Here is a 7211-nt window from a genome sequence, read left to right as displayed (position 1 = left end):
TTGGAACTGCCATAAGCCCAGCTTTACCGAGTTACCACATCCTCTGAAGGAATGAAGCTCCAACATTCAAACTGCAAGCTACCTTGAGCTAGCAGTTTTGCACGGTGTCCGGCAGGTGTCGCTGTGGACCTCTCAAAAATCCTGTAAAATAGTGTGCGGTACCCTGGGGCACCTGCCCACGGTCTGCAAAGACTTGCAAAGGTAGAGCTCAGGTAAGGCATAAGGTTTCCCCCTTGGCCATAGGGGGCAGCACATGAGGGGTGTCCTTTCAGCCAGTCTCAAAGCTCTATTGGAATTCAACTACCACTCCCAATCCCAACTCAGGGCCCACCTGTATTCAAACTCTGATCATTCTTCTTCCCAGCCCCAGTACTCTTCACCCTTATCAAACCGTGGCTAGCATATGCATTGTTCATCTGTTTTCTCATTTAACTCCTCAACAGCCCCATGGGGTAGGTACTTTTTTCTTTTTAAGATTTTATTTATTCATTTGAGAGAGAGAGAGCACAGCAGGGGGAGAGGTAGGGAGAGAGGGAGAAGCAGACTCCCCACTGAGCAGAGAGCCCGATGCGGGACTTGGGCTTGATCCCAGGATCCTGGGATCATGACCTGAGCCGAAGGCAGATGCTTAACCAACCGAGCCACCCAGGCGCCCCGAGGTAGGTACTTCTGTCCCATTTTACAGCCGAGAAAACTGAGGCTCTAAGAGGATATATAACCTGCCCAGCTGGGGCATAGCAAAGCTAGGATTTGAACCCAAATCCCTCTGATGGCAGAATCCAAGCCCCGACCACTATTCCATGCTACCTCTTTCTTTGAGGCAGTTTGCTCTCACTAAATACTTGTTATTATTACTGTGGTGGCGGTGGTGGTTCTGGGTAATTCTGCCTATCAGCCTTGTCACTTTCTGGCTGGTTTTGCAGATCAAGAGACTAAGGTGCCAAGGAACAAAAAAACAGGGGTCAAGAGCACAGACTGTGGCCACGACTGCCTGAGTTTGAGCCTGGCTCTGCCCTTTACCAGCTGTGTGACCTTGGGCAACTCGCTTAACACCTCTGTGCCTCAGTTTCCTCTTCGCTGGAATGGGCCTGAAAATACTGTCTGCCCGGTGAGTTGTTAAGGGGATTAATGAGGTAACACACATGAAGCACTGTGCCTGGCATACTGTAAGCACCCCCCAATATTGAATGATTGTCATTACGTGGTTATTAACGTGAGTGCCCCACTCCCCTTGGCCAGGCTGAGTTCTCTTCTTTTTCAAAAGTTCTTCCCAGAAGAGTCCCTGCCACCCACCCCATTTGACTCATAAGCCCTGATTCCGGCATTCCAGGCCATCGATACCTCAATCTCCACCCTCTCCCCAACCCCGCTATCAGCCATCTCCAGAGCACACCTGGAATTCTCTCACATCTATGCTTTGGCACAAGTTCTTTTCTCTACCTAGACACCTCCACCTGTTAAGTTGTCCTGAAGGTCCTCCTGGATCTCCTCCTGACCCATTCTATTGCCAACAACCACAGGAGCCTTCACGAGCTAGCCTTCCCTACCACCCTGGAGCAGGACCAGCAGCATCAGGAAGCCCCAGACTGAGGGTTAGAAATACAGATTCATGGCTCCACACTCAAAGGGTTTGATTTTGTGGATCCCAAGTGAGGCCCAAATATGCAAGCTCTTTGCATCAAAAGGGCAAAGAATTGAGTATTCTCTGTATACGAAGTGTTTGAGAAAGATGTGGAAGGATGTGCTCTAAGCTGTCAACATCAGTTACCTGGGGTGGGAAGGTATGTACAAACAGAAACAACAGCAGGGTTGGGGAAAGAAAGAAAAGAAACCTCAAAAAGAAAAAAAAAACATTGTAACTATGTGAGGTGATGGATGTTAGCTAAAATTATTGTGGTGATCATTTTGCTGTATATACATATACCAAATCATTATATTGTATGTCTTAAATGAATACAGTGTTTAATGTCAATTATAGGTCTACAAAACGGGGTGGGGATTAGATTATAGTGATAGATGCACAGCTTTGTTGCAATATCTTAAAACCATTAAACTGATACTTTAAATGGGTGAGTTATATGGTATATGAAATATATTTCAGTAAAGCTCTTAAGAAAGAAAGAAAAAGAGGGATGCCTGGCTGGCTCAGTTGGTGAAGCATCTGTCTTTGGCTCAGGTCATGATTCTGGGGTGCTGGGATCAAGCACTCATGCTCTCTCTCTCTCAAATAAATAAAATTATTTAAGAGAGAGAGAGAGCACTGGTGGGGGGGAGTCAGAGGGAGAAGCAGACTCCCTGCTGAGCAAGAAGCCCAAGGCGGGGCTGGATCCCAGCACCCCGGGATCATGACCTGAGCCAAAGGCAGATGCTTCACCAACTGAGCCACCCAGGCGCCCCAATAAATAAAACCTTTAAAAAATTTTTAAAAAGAAAGAAAAGGAGTCTCTGAAAGACACTGCATGTATAATGATTTGGTGTGTGTAGGTGGGTTAGGATAAACCACAGGTGAGCTGTATGGAAAGATGGTCTCCAAAGATATATAGCAGTTATGTCTAAATAGTGGGATTTCAGGTAATTTTTACTTTTGTACTTATTCTTTTCTATAAGATTTGAATAGTTTAATATGAATACTTAATTTTTATGTCAAAAAATTAATTTTTTTAAAGTAATCTTTACGCCCAACATGGGGCTCGAACTCATGACAGCCCAGATCAAGAGCCACATGCTCTACCGACTGAGCCAGCCGGGTGCCCTAAGATAAAGTTATTGTTATTTGAGTGGTGACTCCTCCCTGCCCCCGCCCCCAAGAGCCAGGCTCCCCAGGCTATCCTGGCATCCACAGTTCTGTTTTCCATCTCGGGAGCTCCTCTCTGGACCCCCACCTGGTGGCAAAACCCACGGTATGTCTATTCCTGGGCACACAGAGTTCATAAATGCTGATCCTACACTCTTGGAGTCTATACACACAGCACATGCCCAGGAAATACTTGTGGGATGGAGCCCAATCCACACTTTCTGAACCTGTTACGGTTTTTTTGAAGGTGTCTTGTCAGTGCAATCAGATTGTAAACTCCGCGAGAGCAGGAGAACCCTGCCTTCTTTTTAGTGCCCTTACCCCTGCCCAGTCCTGATATGGGTACCTAGTGACCCTCAAGGGTAGAACAAACACCGGTGGAAGAGAGGGACCTGCACCCGGAGTGCCTTCCTCCGCCTTGATGTCATCCTCCTCAGGGACAGCAGAGGGCGCTCTACTTCCACGCTGCAAAAAATTTCCACCTCCGCCGCCTTTTTTTTTTTTAACCACTTTCTTTAATATACAAGAAACACATGAGACACAAAGAGAGCCCAAAAAAGCACTCAGTCCCCGAGCTGGGAGTTTGGGTGGGGGGGTTGAAGACAACAAGCCTTTCCAGTCTCCCAGGGAAAGATGGGGTTGAGGGGACGCAACATCACTAGCCCCCTCCCCCCCCCCCCCCCCCCCCCCCGTGAAGCCAGTGCTGGGGCCATAGTCGGCCTAGTTCTCCACCAAGTTTGGAAAGTGCTGATTTTCCTTGCCCTGGTCCTGGCCCTGCTCCCCACTCGGCCTCCAGTTTTCAGAAGTCGTCCAGTTCCCAGAATGGCGCCCCTTCCTTTAGCTCCCTAGCATTGTCACTCAGGGGAGAAGGCCGTTTACCCTGTCGTGGTGTCAGAGTTCCAGGGGAGTTGTCATCCTGTAGGATTGTGAGGGGAGATCTCCCTAGTACCTTGCCATTTGCTTTCCGTCTATTGTGCTTAGAACCTGAAAATCGGGGAGTCTCAGGGTCTCTCAAGAGCTTGTCTGAGCCCTGGCTGGCCATGGGGGTTTCTGAGGGTTGTCTGTTTCCTCCTTGGAGAACACCTGCTTGGAGGGGAGCTCAGTCTGGCTCCAGGGTGGCATCTGGTCCTCAAGGGAAAACTGGGTGCCCAGAGGCAAGTCCAATTCAGAAGATGAAGTTGCCTCTAAGGGCAGAACAGGCTCTGGGTGCAGATTCGATTTGGGGGCTTCGGTCTCAAGTACTTCACTCAGCTGTTTCACCAGTGGGCTTGGGGGTTCTCCGCTGCTGGTCTTCATAGGTGTCTTGGGCCTGATTGGGACCCTGCAGCTGCTCCCCTGCTGGTAGGTTTGGCTGTGGAGAGCTCTCCACCCGGGTGGGAGTGCGCAGGATGCCGGCACTAGGTGAACGGAGGTCCGCCACTCGGGCCAGAAGCTTGTGCGGCGGAGGCCGCGCCGGAGTGACTGGGGAGCTCTTGGCTGAGCCCATCTCAACCGGAAAGAATAAGGTGGGGCAGGGCCCGGCCCGGGGCGAGGAGGGGACGCCAGGCCCCGATTCGTCTTTTGGGCGCACAGCAGCTCGAGCCTCCCACCTCCGCCGCCTAAGAACTCCCGGGCGCCGGGTAAAAAGCTTTCCGATTCCAAGGCCCCGCCCTCATTGTTCCTGAATCAGACCCTGGCAGACGCGGACGGAGAGCTCCTCTTTGAACAAGACCTTAGGCGATTTTCTCAGGGTCAAGCAAGTTGCAGAAACTCCGCCTCACACAGCTCCTTGCGAGTCTCCGATGTGGCTTCTGCCCTCCGTGTGTTTAGAAGCAAAAGCCAGAGCCCAGGGAGACTTCCTGGAAGACGAGGACCAGGAATCGAAGTGAACAAACAAATGCATTAGCCAGGACTTCCCGCGTCAGCCCCAGAGCTAGGCCTTGCTGCCCACAGACCAGACTTGCCACCTCTGCTGTGTACTAGCTCCGTGACTAAACAAGTCCCAAGAAGCACTTTGCGCCTCAGTTTCCTCATCAGGGCTAATGCCGTCCTCACAGGGTGGTTGTGATAATCCAGTGAGGGAAGCCGCGGTTGTGTCTGTATAGCTGTCGCCGGCATTGATGAAATGTTAGTTTTCAGCCTAATAGAATAGCAGATATTTGGAACACATACTATGCGCCCAGCCTCACGTTAAGCGCTTTACTCCATTGGCTCCTTGGACCCTCGCAATAACCCTGTGAGGTAGGTGGTGTTATTCTCTCCATTTCACAGGTGAGGAAACAGGCAAAGAGAGGTGAAGCGCCTCGCCCAAGGTCTCCCAGCGAGGGAGCGGCAGAACTGGAGTTGGAGCCCAAGGAGCCGTCGCGCTGATGGACAAATGTTAATCAGTCAGTCATAGCCTCCATCTAGGACGTCAACCATTCCAGAAAGCCATGGCGTCCGGAGTGCACCCCCCTGCAAACAGGGCCCTTGTGGGGATAGGAAAGGACGAGAGGGAAATCCGGGGGAACCGGGCGGGGGTCCTCGGGACCCAGCATTGGAGTCACGTCCATTCACACGCCTCCGCGGGCCTCGAGATTCGCAGGTAATTGACAATCTAAAACAGATCGACCGGCGAGAACCATGTGATCGTCTTTCTGGATGGACCGATACAAAGGAGCCTGGGAACACGGGTTGTTTCTGGGGGAGGGAAACCCAAAGACGGGGGGACAGAGTGGGATGAGGACTTCTCCTTTGGGCTACTTCCTCCTGGCAGGATACAGCCAGCACTCTCAAATGAGATGATGTGGGCAGGCTTTCCGTGAAGGGGCTCTTTCCCAAAGTGGGAGCAGATGTAGGAAAACCCAAGGGCTGGAGTATGGGGTGGGGGCTGGGGCCCGGACAGGTGAGAGGTGGGAACTAGCCTCCAGTGCTTTGGAAAGGGCTGCCACGAGGGGCCAGAGCTACTGACTTCAAGCCAGGAGGTGGGAGGGAGTAAATCCCTCCACCTCCACCCGGCTCCTGACCTGCCCTCCAATCTCCTGCTGGTCTCTCCACTTGCTCAAGGCAACCACCCGAGACAGAGAGACTCCCAGGGCACCGGGCAGGGTGCAGACGATAGATCGCCACTGCAGGGCAGACCAGACCACCACACAATGGAGGTTACCGTGGTACTGATGAGCTAAGAAATATATATTTGGACTTCGTCCCTGGATCTTGGCACAGAGCCCTTGTAAAACCGAGTGACAGGGGTGATAGGAGCATCTTTTGTTTTGCTCTTTGACCTCAGTCCCCCGTTCTAGATTTAAGACCTTCCAAGATCTTTGGAATCTCCAGAGGGATAAAATTGTCCTTCTGTATGTTAACGAGATGACTGACGGCTGGTGGGCGGGGGCGCTGTGGGGGCTCACCACCCGAGAGACCAGGACCCGAGAGACCAGGACCCGATTAGAGGATTACAAATTTCAGCCCCTCCCACCCACCCCTGACCTCTAAGGAGGGGGGAGGGGCTGCCGACCGAGTTAATCATCAATGGCCAGTGATTTGATCAACCATACCTACATCACGAAACCTCCGTTAAAATCCTAAATGAGACAGTTGGAAGAGCTTGCAGGTTGGTGAACATATCCTTGTGCTGGGAGGGTGGTGCCCCCCAATTCCATGGGGACAGAAGCTCCTGTGCTAGGGACCCTTTCGAATCCCGCCCTAGGTACCTCTTCCTCTGGCTGGTCATTTGCATCCTTTATGATATCCTTTCTGATAAACCAATAATGGTGAGTAAAGTGTGTCCCTGAATCCTGTGAGCTGTTATTTATTGTTTTTAAGATTTTATTTACTTATTTGACAGAGAGAGACAGAGAGAGAGAGAGGGAACACAAGCAGGGGGAGTGGGAGAGGGAGAAGCAGGCTTCCCGCAGAGCAGGGAGCCCGATGCGGGTCTCCATCCCAGGACCCTGGGATCATGACCTGAGCCGAAAGCAGATGCTTAACGACTGAGCCACCCAGGCGCCCCGTCTTTTTTTTTTTTTTAAGATTGTGTTCCCTCTCTCTCTCTCTGTCTCTCTCTGTCAAATAAATAAATAAAATCTTTAAAAAAAAAGATCTATTTGTTTATTTATTTGAGCGAGAAAGCATGAGTAAGGAGATGAGAAGACGCCCCAACGTGGGGCTCGATCCCAGGACTCTGAGACCAGGACCTGAGCCGAAATCAAGAGTGGGATGCTTAACTGATCCAGGCTCCCCAGACTCCTAGAGCCTTACATGGTATTTCTACCTACAGTTCATGGAACAAAATGCAGTCACATGGCCACCCCCAGTTGCAAGAGAAGCAGGGAAATATCTTTATTCTAGACAAGATCAGGATTCTGTTACTAAGGAAAAATGGGAAGAATGTCTATTAGATGTGTAACTAGCTGCAAATGATAATAGCACCTCCAGTCATTCCCCACTTACTATGCAC

At 50.9% G+C, this 7211-nt stretch overlaps 1 pseudogene; it reads right to left on the bottom strand.

The window, feature by feature from the left end:
• Positions 1-3514: 3514 nt before the first annotated feature.
• LOC113913281 lies at positions 3515-4280 on the bottom strand (annotated as a pseudogene).
• Between the last annotated feature and the right edge of the window lie 2931 nt (positions 4281-7211).

The sequence above is a fragment of the Zalophus californianus genome, chromosome 14 (genome assembly GCF_009762305.2).
Source record: "Zalophus californianus isolate mZalCal1 chromosome 14, mZalCal1.pri.v2, whole genome shotgun sequence".
Classification (NCBI taxonomy): domain Eukaryota; kingdom Metazoa; phylum Chordata; class Mammalia; order Carnivora; family Otariidae; genus Zalophus; species Zalophus californianus.
This window is presented reverse-complemented; position numbering and strand designations above follow the sequence as displayed.